Consider the following 15,377-nt stretch of genomic DNA (forward strand, 5'->3'; position numbering starts at 1 on the left):
CTGCTGTGCTTCCTGGAGTTTAGGGATGGAAGATCATGCTCAGAAATGCCTAAAACTAAGAGGCTACCTAGAGTTGGCCCAGAGGGGAAGAAGATGATTCAGAGGGGGAGAGTTATACTCCCAAAGGCAAAAAACTGGACTCCCCAAAACTGGACTTGGTTGGACTCAAAGGAGACATTACCCAAAAGGGAAAAGATGCTTCCAACAGAGGGATTCTGTGTGGGGTAGACTGGCTGAAGCTGGAGGCTGAGGGGGAAGCCATAAGAAACCAGCTGAAGAAGTACCAAGACACCATCCTCAGAGAACTTTAGGTACAAGATCTTCAATTGTCACCGCTCTAAAAATCCACCTATCCAAGAGTAAGTGTTAGTATTTGGACTTCTGTTGTGTGCAGAGGGCTCTAGAGTCAGATACAGAGCTGTTCCAGTGAGATACAATCCTCCCCACCCTCTCCCTCTCTCCTCCAACTCTGTAGAGTCAGAGGCAGCTGGTGAATGGACAGGGAGCCATGGGAGAGCAAGTCTGAGGAAAGAGAGATTGTCACACCCTCCTTCTTCACCAGGTCAGGAGCCAGCTGCAGGCAGGGAGTTTTAAATCCATGTGACTTTGATGATAGATATTAGAATGATTAAGGTTTTTACATGATTGGTAAATACCCAAACATGACTGACAGTGTTATGGGAACTGTCTAAGATTTTATCCAAATAAAGAGAGGAAAGAGCCTGCAGAGGGGGTTTAAAACAAAAGGTTTGAAAAGTAATAAAACTCTGTGCTTGCATCTGAGCAAGTTTTGATGATCCAATAAATGGGTTATACGTGCACACCAAAATATCCTTGATTCATTGTTATTTGTGTACAAGGGATGTGTGTGTTTACATGTGTGTATAATCTGTGTGTGTACATAAGTTTTCCTTGTTTATTCCCCTTGGTGGTAGTGGGAATTAGTAATCCACACCATGCTTGAGAAACTATACAGTTCTTTAGGCAAGAAGGTGTTTGGGAGAGAAACTGTATTTATTAATGTTATATGCAATTTATTCTCCACTTATGAGAAAATGATTCTTTAAATGAGAAAAAAAGTGTTCCTTGCTTAAAAATAAATGCTGGATAATTTGACTTCTACCTGAGGAAACTTTACAGGGCTCAGTAAGAGTTAAGACCCTTCCTGATGCATGAGTATTATTTTTTTTTCACAGGTAGGAAAGAACAGAAAGGATTCAGTCTGAAGATGATTTGCCCCAAATCCTCAGTCATCTTCAAGAGAAATAAAATCTATCATTTCTTTGGCTCTAAAAATGTGTTTCAAAGAGATACACAAACACTTTTCTTTAATGCAAGTTTGATAAAATGCTATGTTTAGGTTTATTTTCAGTTGTCGGTTTCTCTTGGGCTTCTTTTGTTAAAGAACTTTGATTCACTTTCCGCATCGGAGTCAACCATCTGCATACAGGTATCTCTCGCTGGAACAGGCTCCTGTCACTTCCATTTTGCTGTCACACTTCCTATAAGTGCTCAGAGAATTTCAACATAAAATTATTCTCCTGTTCTCCAAGAAGAAAGTAGAAAAATCTATGTAGAGAGTAACAGGAGTTCTAAGTATTTCTGTAGAAATTGACCAAAGAAGTAAGCCCAAGTAATAGGAAAAAAAAAAACACCTGATTTGCTAAATCTCAAAATTGATGATTGATTAAGGGCTGATGGCTGTTGATGTAGAAGGCTTTCATTTGGATTTATCTGTGAGACCCCATTGATATCAATATTGACTAGTAAACAAGGATGCAAATTCTAAAGATTAAGAAAACTGACAATTTACTTTCTTCAAAACAATACAGTATAAAAACAAAAACTTTAAAAGTATATATATTTAAAGAAAATACTTGCAATCTAATATGAGAAAAAAATTAGAAGAAAAGTGATAGTCAATGTATTCTGCTTATTTTTATCCAGTAGTCCTTATCTCGCAACTTAGAATTTCATTTTTAATATATTGAACAAGTTAAAGGGAAAGAATAATTATATATCAGAATAATTATTATATCAGTTTCCAGTTTCTGCAGTTTTTCAAATTATTTTTTGTAACGATTAATATCTTTTAATCCATAATATGGACATTCCACAGGAGAAACTTTCATAAGGAATTATCACCCAATAATTAAGTATACTTTTTCAGATTAAAACTATGGAAACCCTGAAAAAGCTATTGTGCAAGGCAGAACTTTTGGTTTTTGATTAATGGTGAAGCAAATGCGATTGAAGCAGATTATAACATGTAATCACATATTGGCTGCACAGATGCTTAAGAATGTAGCATCTGAAGCTCCCTACTTATCATTCACAATGCAGATTTAACAACATATGAAGTCTCGAGGGAAAAATACATTTTTGTAATGCTATAATCTCTGTGTCTATCATAAACTCTGGAGCTTCCTTAAAAAGTGGAAATGTTTAAATGATCTGTTAAATAAAAGGTGATGTTTTAATAAAGTAGGACATTGGCTAGATGAAGCCTATACATCTGGCTTAGTTTGAAAGCCACTTTTACATCTTCCCCTATTTAGATGCTTTTATTTGCTGATGGCATTGCATTCACCCTGCCATTTCCACAAACACACAAAAAAAGCATCTCATCCATTTCAAATCCTGTTGACTCATGGGGAAGTGCCCTAGATTTTTTTCTCACAACCAGATGCACTGTAATACTAGTTGCTTCTCTTCCAAAACGAGTTGAATTTTGAGAATAGATTAGAGTTCCTGTGTTCGAAAAAGTGAAGAAGTAAAGATATAGGTAAAAACAAGAACAAGCTTAAAATTATTTTGCCTTCCCTAGAGCACTGCATGTGAACTAGATTACAACCTACGACTCTGCTGGGCAGAGGAGAGGTCATAACAAGAATGAATGTCACACTGTCCTAGCCCTCTAGTTAGATGAGCCATGAAGTGTATACACTGGACATGCACACATACATTCACTAAATCTCCATGCTTGTATGTCTATCTGTGCATTTATAATACGTGTGTCTCTATATGTGTCTCACAGGATTAATGAACTCATGTTTTATTCGATGGTTATTATAGATTTGCTTGGCAAAGTTTCCTGGCACTGCAGCAACCAGGACTTCTCCATTTCTACAATGCTCAGAAAACCTTCGGCCAAGACTATAATTATGGAAGTCCCATGTACAGTTAGTAGAGTGTTAACGCTCCCAAGGAAAGAGCATTCATTTACTCCTTCAGTATTATTTCTTGAGTGATCCTTTTGTGCCAGATGCTGATTGAGGCCCATTGTGAGCAAGGGGACATGCAAGACTGCAGAGGGGGCACCCAAACCCTGATTGAAATTATAATAACTAAGCACTGAGTTACTAGATGAAGTCAGTAAGCCCCCAGTCAACCCCACAGGAAAACATGAAAAAAAAAGGTTACAGCAGATCAGGATAGTAGGACTAAAGTATCAATAATTTTCTAATCATCCTTGATTACAGAATGCTAAACAGTCTATGCACCAAGTGTGATCAGTGGTCAAAACTAAATTTGTTCTTATATATTCATTATTAGTTGTAATGTTTTATTTAACTGTTTGATAAACTCAGTTTATTTGTCAGTGTGATGAAGTTATCTCCAGCAAACTCCTTTTTGCCCCGAACATTGAGGGAAGACTATCAGGTAGGTTTAGGTTGTAATCGCTACACCTAAATCCACATGGCTCTAATAATCATTGTCACTAGTCTAGCCTTGGGCAGAGACAGATCCCCCACACCCGGCCCCCAGGCTGGTTCTATATTTACTTTACTATTGGTAGAAAGGAAAGAAAAGGTTAACCTTTTGGCTTCCTAAAAAAGATGGTCATAAACTGAGTCAGAAGAGATCTAATAGAAGAGATCAATAAAGTGCTGGTGTGGATGGTGATAATAACAGTTTACAGATGCTTGGAAGCCCATGAGTCATCATCATTAATTTAGCTCCACATGGTGTAGGCAGAGTAATAGGATTCAGACAGGCCTCTGAGGGGAAGATCTATCATATTGATTGAGAGCAGCCTGCAGGAAGACGGGCTTTTGGGTCTCATGTCTGACAGCGTTATGCAGTGGACGGCAATCAATGGAGCCCTCCCATCTAACTGGACTGCCCACTGCTTTGAACACAGCCTCACATTATGATCTCCTCACTCTCTGGTCCACTTTTAGCCTGAAACTCTGCATCAAGTCACCTGCCCCCTCCCCAGCCCTGAGAGTGGACTTCTGCCTGAGGAGTAACAACCCTCTTTTGTGCTTTATGCTAATACATGGAACCCTACTTTGTTCTTTGGGCTTGGATGTCTCAAATTTGTCAACAAATTAAATGTCCATTTCTTTTAGAAATGTGGCTTTGCCCTTGGTGTCTGTCATTTCTGTTTCCTGCCAGGGCTTGAAAGCTGACCTCCGAACCCCAGGTGGCAGGGCTCCTGCTCAAAGACTGTCATGCCTGCCTGCCTGCACTTCCCAATGTCACTTGGTGCTAATTCTCCAATAACTAAACTCTGCCACTGGTTTGGAGGGTACCATTGCTTCAAGCTGGAATATAGATGCTAATTGTTTACCAAGTATCACTTGTGATTTAGAGCTGCTGTCACCAGATGCTGAATTCTGTGTAGTGTTCTAGGTGGTTGCTCAGCTTCCACAAATAGGTTGTTTTTCCTTTTATATCTTTCTGTCTACCTGATATAGTTAACTAGGCCAAGCCCAGTTCTGTCTTGGAATGTATCAATAAGAGGGGTAGGAGATGCAAGTTGTCCTTGACCTTAAGAAGGACCATTAATAACGGCAACTACAATCTAAAACATTCATTAATTCAATGATTATCTTTTATTGGCTACGACATGCTAGATGTTGGAATCAGAACAACAACAGCAAAAAAGACAGGACTCTCACTCTCACAGAGCTTATATTTTTAGGCAAGCATGCACACATGCATGTGTATGTTGTTGTTATTGAAAAGAGGGACAATCAAAACCTGTATTGGGTTATAAATAACATAGTGTAGAGAGTTTAAAAAGCTACTTCAAACTGGGTGGTTATGAATTCTCCCTGTGAAGGTGACGTTTGAAGTAACATAAAGAAGCCAACCATTGGATGACCAAAGAGAACATATTTCCAGAAGGGGGAAAAACTAGGCAAGGGTTCAGAAACAGGAATGAGCCTGAGGATCTGTGATTCAGATCAGAGTGGCTGGAGATAGTGGACAGGAAAGAAGTGATTAGAATGAGGTTGGCAACTTTGTCAGAGGCTGGATCTTGTGTGACTTTATGAATCATGATAGAGTTTGAGTTTAATTTAAATACAATTGGAAGGCATTTGAGGATTTTAAGGAGGGCAGTAACTTGACTGTGTTATATTTCAAAACAAGCACAGCACCTCTGGGCAGACTGTGGATGTACATGAAAGTCCTGAGAGGCAGCTGAGATTCCTTAGGAGGCTATTGGATAGTCAAGCAAGAGGGATGGTGCTTTGGACTAGGTTATGTAAACATAAATGGAGAAAAGTGGAGGTAGAATCTGCAGGACTTATGGAAGGATTTGATATGGGATCATAAATCTTAGATTGTTATCTGGAGCAAAAGGACTGAGGATGGTGTCATCTTCTGAGGATGGGAAAAACTGAAGGGAAAAGCAAGTCTGAAGGAGAAAAATCAAGTGTGCTTTTCTGGTTGTATAGGTTTGAGTTGCCTGTTAAACATGATGTAACTATGAAGAGTAGGCAGGGTGTATATGAATCTGAAGGGCTGGGAGATGTAAGGGGTGAAGATGAAGCATTGGGAGCTGTGCAATAAGAGAGAAACTATATGTTAGTCTTTGACCCGGTTCCTGACATAGAGTTCCTAAATCCCTTGGAATTTCCCCGGTGATAGTGTTTTTTGTTTTAATGAGGTGACCCTTGGTAGTCTGGTTAGCCTCCAGATGGGAACAGATGATCAGAAAGACCAAGCCATTATTAGATGCTTGGAACTTTCAGCAGCATCGCCCATCCTTCTGGAAGGGGAGAGGAGCTAGAAATTGAGTTAATGATCAATCATGCCCAGGTGATGAGGTCTCCATAAACATCCCAAAATTACAGGATCCTGAGAACTTATGGGTTGATGAACACATCTACATGCTAGGAGGGTGGTGCACCCCAACTCCATGGGGTAAGAAGCTCCTGTGCACAGGACCTTCCCAGATCTCACCCTATGTATCTCTTCATCTGGATGTTCATCTGTATCCTTTATCATATCCTTCATTATAAAATAGGTTGTTAAATATAAGTAAGTGTTCCTCTGAGTTATGTGAGCTGCTCTAGCAAATGATCAAACCCAAGGATGAGGTCATGGGAATCCCAGTTTATATCCTCTGGGTCAGAAGTACAGGTGACAACCTGGGACTTGCTATTGGCATCTGAAGTGGTGGGGAGCGGAGAGGCAGTCTTGTGAGACTGAGCCCTTAACCTATGGGTAATGATGCTGTCTCCAGGCAGATAGTGTCAGAATTGAGTCAAATTGTAGGACATCCAGCTGGTGTCAGAGAATTGCTTGATGAGCGGAAAACCCACGTATCTGGTGTCAGAAGTATCATGAGTGTGTGAGTCGAGGAAAAACAGAGGAGGAATGTGTTTTTTTTAATTGTTTTTTGTTTATTTGTTTTTTTACAAGAACCATCAGCACAGAGGTGGCATTTACAGGCTCGGGAGTGGAGGAGGTCACAAGGGGAGAGTGTGGACAGAGAAAAGATGAGGAGCCAGGAGAGACCTTTGAGACACTCTAATGTCTTGAAGCCAAGAAAAGGAAAAGGAGCCTGAGAAGTGGTCAGAAATGTAAGGGAACTATATTTAATAGGCCCTTATGTGCTAATTAAATTCTTTTTAATGTATTAAGGTAACATTACATAAATTTCATGTGTACAACACTATATTTCGACTTCTGTGTACACTATAGCTTGTTTACTGTCAAAAGTTTAGTTTCTATCAGTCAGTATACAATTGATCCCTTTACCCATGTCTCCCTCCTCCCCAGTTCCCTTCTCCTCTGGTAAACACTCCTCTGTTCTCTGTATCTCAGCGTTTGTTTTCATTTGGGTTGGTTTGATCATTTTTTTTTTAAATTCCACATATAAATGAAACTTTTACGTAGGTTAACCACTTTAATCTTAAACTTCCAGAACTAGTTAGAAAGTGAAGTCTGTCCAAGCTCCTCCACTGGCCAGCTGTGTGACGTTGGGCAAGTCAACTAGCCTCTCTGTAACTCAGTTTCCTCACCTGTGAAATGAATTTATAAATATATCTACATCATAGGATTTATGGTTGGATTAAATGGATGAATATGTATAAAACCCCTAGAACAGTGCCTGTTATGTATTAAGTGCCCAATAAATGTGATGTAGCAACTGGTTAATAGCAACTATTATCTACCTTTTACAATTAAGTGAGGCTCAGACATGTCTGAATCTTGGAACATCACAGAGTTAGAAAATGGTGGACCCAAGATTGAAACAATTCTGTTTGATCCCAAAGGGTATAGTTTTTCTACATTCCTTTAATTTAGGACCTTTAAAATAATAATAAACTGACTTATGACCAAGTCATTATTTTTATCATCCATGGTGCCACAGTGTGGAAAACTGAACTATTTCATTTCAGGTATCATTTCAACCTTCATTCCCCACAACCAAATCTTTTTATGAGATGCTGAATGTTAACAAAACTCACTTTACTTTCTGTCTTGTCTATGGAGTGACTAAGTATACTCTTTTCCCCTCAGAAAAAAGGTTAGTTCAGAGTTGGAATGAGGCAAAAATGCTCATACAACTAGCCAACCAAATAATCAGCCCTCATATAAGTATATAATGTGTTGACCATTATTATTTTGTTTGTTTCTTTGTTTTTTATGGTACATGGGCCTCCCACCGGAGCACAGGCTCCAGATGCGCAGGCCCAGCAGCCATGGCCCACGGGCCCACCCGCTCCGCGGCACGCGGGACCCTCCCGGACCGGGGCACGAACCCACGCGCCCCGCACCGGCAGGCGGACCCCCAACCACTGCGCCACCAGGGAAGTCCGACCATTATTTTTTTAAAGGTATATACTTAAATGTTTTATTCATAGGTGCATGGGATTAAAAAGTTTAGAAGTCACTGATTTAGACAATGATGTATGGGTTTAGCTTTCCTACTGAGTATCTTGGGTTTTATCTCTGCCTGACCTCTCCTTTGCCCAAACTTCTCTCAACCTGCTGAAGTCTTTATAAAGTGAAACAAATTGCAATAACTCCTCTGCATGTACCTTTGTATAAATATTTCTTCTATATTTTTACATGCTTGCATATTTTACATTTGTCCACATTAGTGTTGTCTTTCATTAGTTCTGGCTATTTAAAATACTAAAGATATTAATGATTAAATTTTCTTTTTGGCAGTATTTTTCTTCCATAGGCAGTAAGCTAATTGACAATCCTGACGCTGTTTGCTTTTGTTCCTGGAGAAATTATTGTAGGATTACAGATTTCACTGAAACTTATTGATTCTTGTATAAATAATGGGTGCTGGGCTTCCCTGGTGGCGCAGTGGTTGAGAGTCCTCCTGCCGATGCAGGGGACATGGGTTCGTGTCCCGGTCCGGGAAGATCCCACATACCGTGGAGCGGCTGGGCCCGTAAGCCATGGCTGCTGAGCCTACGCGTCCGGAGCCTCTGTTCTGCAATGGGAGAGGCCACAACAGTGAGAGGCCCGCATACCACACACGCACAAAGAAAAAATGGGTGCACTTAGTAGACGTTGGGTATGTTTGGAGTTGGCACAGTTTTTCTGGGGTTAAGAGCGTTTTGATGATATTGACCCTGTTCACTTTATGTCAAAACAATAAATCACTTTCCTTAGGAAAAATTTTACCTCAATCATTTAAATTTATTTGGTATTTGTTGAGATATAAAGAACCCACTTTCATACCACAAATTGTTCTAAATGAGATACCTCCTCTGCATCTTTTCTGGCCAAAACAAATCTATAATTTCATGTCTCAATGGTTATGTCCATTTAAAAATTTTCCCATCTGGGGACAACCATGGTCTCCAAAACAATACCACTGATTTTAACCCCCACCCCCTTTTTCTTCTAAATATATTTTTTTATTTTACATTGGAGTATGGTTAATTTACAATGTTGTGTCAGTTACACTTATACATATATCCATTCTTTTTCAGATTATTTTCCCATATAGGTTATTACAGAATATTGGGTAGAATTCCCTGTGCTATACAATAGGTCCTTGCTGATTATTTTATATATAGTACTGTGTATATGGTAATCCCAAACTCCTAATTTATCCCTCCCCTCATGTGTCCCCTTTTGTAACCATGTTTGTTTTCGAAGCCTGTGAGTCTGTTTCTGTTTTGTAAATAAGTTCATTTGTATCATTTTTTTTTTTAGATTCCACATATAAGTGACATCATATGATATTTGTCTTTGACTTCATCTAGTATGATAATCTCTAGGTCTATCCATGTTGCTGCAAATGGCATTGATTTTTTAAAACTTTTTATTTTATACTGGAGCATAGCCGATTAACAATGTTGTGATAGTGTCAGGTGTCCAGCAAAGCGACTCAGCCATACATATATATGTATCCATTCTCCCCCAGACTCCCCTCCCATCCAGGCTGCCACATAACATTGAGCAGAATTCCCTGTGCTATACAGTAGGTCCCTGTTGGCTATCTTTTTAAAATATAGCAGTGTGCACATGTCAATCCCAAACTCCCTAACTATCCCTTCCCTCCACCTTTCCCCACCCCCCACTGGTAACCATAAGTTCATTCTCTAAGTCTGTGAGTCCATTTCTGTTTTGTAAATACATTCATTCATATCATTTCTTTCTAGATTCTGCATATAAGCTATATCATACAGTATTTCTCTTTCTCTGTCTGATTTACTTCACTCAGTATGACAATCTCTAGGCCCATCCATGTTGCTGCAAATGGCATTATTTCATTCTTTTTTCATGGCTGAGTAATATTGCATTGTATATATGTACCACATCTTCTTTATCTATTCATATGTCAATATGTTGACCATTATTGTTAATTAAAAAAATAATGGTTTTAAAAGCAGATTTATTAATTTTCACTATGTATATACCAAATATGGGACTCAGTCTCAATAAAATAGTAATTTTAAAATGAAACATTGTCTATTAATTTCAAGTAAATAAAGCAATTCAAGTTAGGTTAATTAAGTATTGTCAAGAAAAGGAGTTGGGAAGCTACTTCAATAAATAGAGAAGAATGATTTGTACTTAACATATTTGTTGTTCATCTGTAAATTGGTGTTTTTAATTGTTTTAAAGCAATTTGTTCTCTTCAGCAAATTAAATGTTCCCCTATGCAAGTGTTAGACTATTTTATTGGCAAATTTTGTGAAACAAAGTTAGCTTCTGCTTAATTTCTATCCAAATTAATGAAGGTTTCTTTCATTTATGAGATTCTAAATCTTTTCTACTGGTGCTAAAATTAGATTCTATTACTAAATTTGAGAAAGGAGGAGAATTTCTCTGTCCATAATTCCAATATCCAATTCAATAAATTATGTGAAAGGATTGTTGTTACTTTGGAAGAAACTGTGAGGAACATCTGCCAACACTAAGAGGTGACAGGTCTGACTATAATTTTGTCTGAGTATACCACAGGGCATTACCCATCACAGACAACCTTTAAATGTCAGAAGGGAGGAAGAAAAAAGGGAAAGAAAGAAAGAGAGGGAGGGAGGAAGAGAGGCAAGCTGGGAAGGAAAGAGGGAAGGAGGCAGGGAGAAGGGAGGAAAAACAATCTCCTTGATAGGAGTTTGGTTTGGAAGCACTAGTTTCTGAACAAGTTCAATCACCAGGGACTAGCTCAACTCTGAAAAGTTTCCAAACTTAGGCTGATGTGCTCTGTTGAAATTCACGCAAGAATTGCACACCTTGTTGCTGAGGAGTCACACCAGATGTCCTGTCCAAGGACTAATAACATTTGTTCCTGTAGGCTTCACATCCATATGTGAAGAAGCAGAAGAGAGCATTTCAGAGCTGGTTAGTCAACTTTAAGTTATGCTTAGTGCACTGTATCGGGAATACAAAAGCATTTTCCAGATGGCATCATAAAGTCGGTTCATTTTTGCAGAGCACCGTCTCATTTTTGAGAAATAGCCCCTTGTTTTTCATTCCACTTGGTAGTTTTAGAATTGCTTTCTTTTGCCATAAATGCAACACAAACTGGAGGGTCGGGTAAGATATCTGCTGTGTATTATGAAAAATGTCTAACAGACTGTGAGTTTTCAGCTATGAATTGACGAGGTAGATGATAAGATATTGTCTTAACCACTGGCCAGGCCATCAAGGAGACAGCGCGCCAGATGGATGTTGGGATTCTACTTCCACTGTTAATGATATAACCTTGTGTAATTCACTTAGTCATACTGTGTTTCAATGTCTACATATGTACGAGAGCTATTCTAACTCTCAGAAATTCCTCTGTGAGTCATCCAAGGCCCAGCTGTCACTAGTTGTTTCTCTACCTGCTTATCTGCATGAATTCTGCTGTAGCCAAATTGTTCAACTCACTTTCTTCTAAGTACGCTTTGTACTTTTCCAAATTCATGTCTTTCATCAAGCCCTTTCCTTGGCCTAGAGTGCACTTTCTCTTCTTCTCTGTCTGGCCCACTACTACTTGTCCTTTTGAGGCAAGCCTCCTCCTCAATGAAGGTGTGTGTGCGTATTCATGTAGCTCTATGATGGGATTTTACACATGTAATCTCATTTAGGCCTCAGAACAGTATAAAGTAACTATTTTAGACTTATTTTATAGATGAGAATATGCGACTCTAATTAAATGCTGATTGTCCCAAAGTCTAAAGGTGTTATCACAACCTGGACTAAATTCAGGTTTCTTGGACACCATGAGTTCCTTCCAGTGCTCCACAGTCTCCTTGTAACATTTCTTGTATTCTTTGTTGCAGTTATTGTTGTTATTACTTTTATACGTTTTTAACATAAAAATTCACGTTTCCTTAAACAAATAGTAAATGCCTTGAAGAAAGGAATAGTATTTGCATGTTTCTTACACTAGAATGTAAGCTCCATGGGAGCAGAGAATCTGACTCTGTTATTCACTGTTCTTACTTCAGCTTATAGAGCACACCCTGGCAGATAGTAAACAAAACATAAATATTTACTGAATGAATTTCTTTATGTGTCTTACAGCAACTAGCCTTGCACATAGAGGGTACCAATAAATACTTGCTCTTCTTGTGCAATGAGACTGTCCTCCATAAAGATTTTTAGATTAAAATCTTCTTGGATATTTACAAAATGCTTTCCATTTCCCCCTTTCTATGCCTGTTATTTACTTTCAGATATTGATCTTGTCTACTTAACATGGCTATTCTCAACTCATTAATTGAATCATTTACCCTACACTTGGCTTCGCATGCTGACACCAAACACTGCCATGTTTGTCTCTGGTGATGTGGAATGAACGGCATGAGATAAAAAGTTGCTTACTAAATATCATTTATTGAGTACTAATTGTCCCCATGCTAAGCAGCTCATTTATATTAGTTTACTTAATTCTCAGAGAAGAACAAAGATTTTTTTTACAGGTTAGGAAATTAGTTTTCAAAGAAATTAAGCAACTTGCTTACAACCACATAGCCAATAAAATCATGAGCTAGGATTAAAGCCCAAACTCTAAACCACTGAGCTCAGCTACATCCATCAGTCTTGTGATGCTCTGGGAGAGGAGGCTGAATATTCCCGTAAACTGGCATGATCAAATTAGACAAGTCCTAACAGTAAAGTGAATAGTGGAACTGCATTTTGGGGGCTTGACTATTGGGAAAACTTCCAAGTCATTGATAGCCACACAAATATCAACCGTTTCTGATTGTTTTGTTACCATAGTCTGAGAAATTATTAAACATTGCAACTAAAGTTCCAGCTCTTAGTAATGTTATTTTGTTGGTAAAAAATAGGTTCTATTCATTAGTGGAAGAAAATCATTAATATGTAACATTATTATCTCTAACTTCAACCTAGTAAAGGCCATTTTGAATATGAATAATATTTCACCAGCCTTATTTAGTTAAGACTTCATCAGCTAAATTGACTTTAGTTTTGGTTTGGCATTGAATCACATCTTTTTGTTATTTCAGGGAGTCAGAATGAGTGAATCAGCAGTGTTCAGTGAATATTTAAATATGAAAATAAAAACACAATGTAAAACATGACTTCTAAGTATTTGCAACAGCTTTCACAGTTGTTATAATTTTGGAGCTGGTGAGAGTTTAGTTGTTCTGTCTTCTAAAATGAACTGTATTTAGAACCTTGGCTTAGCCCATTTTTAATCTCTTCTGATAAGTACTGTTAAATAAGTTATTATCATTGGTGCAACATAATCAGACAAAGAGTGTTCTAGGTTGCAAACTTTTAGATTTTTAGAATTCATATGCTTTTTCTTTCTCTAGTACCTACGTACGTAACACTGGACAAATTTCTCATGAAACAGGTGTTAGTTTATTCAACTCTAAGTTGAAGTTAATATATGACTCAAAGAATTTGAAAGGAATCTATAAACATACAGAGTGCTTAGAATTCCTTTAACCAAATCACAATGCAAATATTAGGTAGAGGATTGTGACATTCTGATATTTTATCCATTTGATTTCTCATTTTGATATCTGTGTAGTATGGTAATGGATGAACAGCAAACAGTAAATTTAGTTTATAATACCTGTTATGCATTCCAGATGATAGGGGAAAAACCTGGAGGGTAACTTAGGAAAGAGTATTGTTGTGTGGCTGTTGTGATATTAATAAATCAGTAGCTTGAATCCTTGCTTGGAAGAAGATTAAACAGCACCTCATTTTATGGTAAATCAGTAAGTAATGATAAATTATTTAAATGACTGCAGATTGCCTTTTGCTTTCTTCTTGAGTATATGTACTATAAGCAGAAGAGTCTTTAAAAAGGAAATCGGACATCCTTTATTAGCAAAATGATACGTTCATTACGTATTCACTAAATATGCATTGAATACCTACTATGTGTTAGGCTCTACACAAGGTGTTGAATTTCAATGATGAATCAGATACGGTTCCTACCTTTAAGACACTCACCATCTAGTGGAAGAGAAAGATGCATCAACAGCTAATTTCAGTATGCATTCCAAAGTCATATTTTTTGTTGGAGGTGTCATAACCAGAAGAAATAATGTGGGAAACATGGCAATATACCCAAAAGTTAGATAAGAAGGGTTACAGGATAAAAATCTATTATATAGGCGCAGTCCGCTTGCGCCCTGAGCTGCGCACGCGCAGTGACGGTAGGATGGTGGAGTTGGTACCTTTTGCGTTTCCCATCGGGGGTGACAAAACCTTGCTGGTGTGGGAGCTGAGCTCTGGACCCACGGCCGAAGCCTTGAAATATTCTCCCAGTTTGGCCTTCTGTATTCGGTCCGAGTCTTCCCAAACGCAGTCTTCCCAAACTGCCGGTCCTGGGTTCTATTCCATCATCAAGTTTTATTCAGCAAGGGATGCCCACAGAGCCCAAAAGGCATGCGACCGGAAGCAGTTTTTTCAGACATCTCCAGTGAAGGTTCATCTTGGCACCAGACATAAGGTGGTTTAACATAATACGCTTGCCCTAAACAGCTCCAGATGCCAAGAATTGGCAAATTACTACTCTGGTTTCAGTGGGTGCTCAAAAAGGATCATCAAGACGTGGTGTTGCCCTCCCACGAGTGCAGGAGTCCCGGAGTTGGCATGGCTGAGAAACCTTAGGATAAGTTGGAAGAAGGGTCATTATCATTCCTTATGAAAAGGAAGGTAACGCAGAAGCTTGCTATTCAGAAGGCTATGACAGATGAATTCCAGAAATTGCTGATTGTGGTTTTAGAAAGTGGTAAAATAGCTGTGGCATATAGACCCTGTGAAGAGGTCACAGATGCTAGAACCGAAGAGGAACTACAGGATTTAATTCAAGTATGTGGAGATAAAAACTCAAGGGCTACACACCCAGTGTAGCCATAATTCAAAACAACCAGCAGGATTTGGAAGACTTTGGCATGTCTACTCAGCTCTGTCATCCTTAGGAAAATGTGAAACTCTGAAACTGCTTTTGAGGCAGGGTATTTCTAGGACTTTTCCAAGTCCCAAGCCTTGTCTCTGGCCCCTTATTTGAAGTTTGGAGAGCAGGATTGAGGGCCATCAGTGTACGTCTACAGTTGTGGACACAGGAGAAGACACAGGTCTTTTAGAACTCCCCTCAAATAAAATTGCAGGGATTTGGGAACAAAGTAACTATGGCCTTAAGTGTGATTATGCTACAGTGTTTAAAAACTATTCATGCC

General features: G+C 38.6%; 1 pseudogene; it reads left to right on the forward strand.

Moving 5' to 3' along the window:
* Positions 1-14,356: 14,356 nt before the first annotated feature.
* On the forward strand, positions 14,357-15,051 carry LOC101319548 (RAD52 motif-containing protein 1 pseudogene; annotated as a pseudogene).
* Positions 15,052-15,377: the final 326 nt, after the last annotated feature.

This window comes from Tursiops truncatus, chromosome 8 (assembly GCF_011762595.2).
Source record: "Tursiops truncatus isolate mTurTru1 chromosome 8, mTurTru1.mat.Y, whole genome shotgun sequence".
In the NCBI taxonomy this organism is placed as follows: domain Eukaryota; kingdom Metazoa; phylum Chordata; class Mammalia; order Artiodactyla; family Delphinidae; genus Tursiops; species Tursiops truncatus.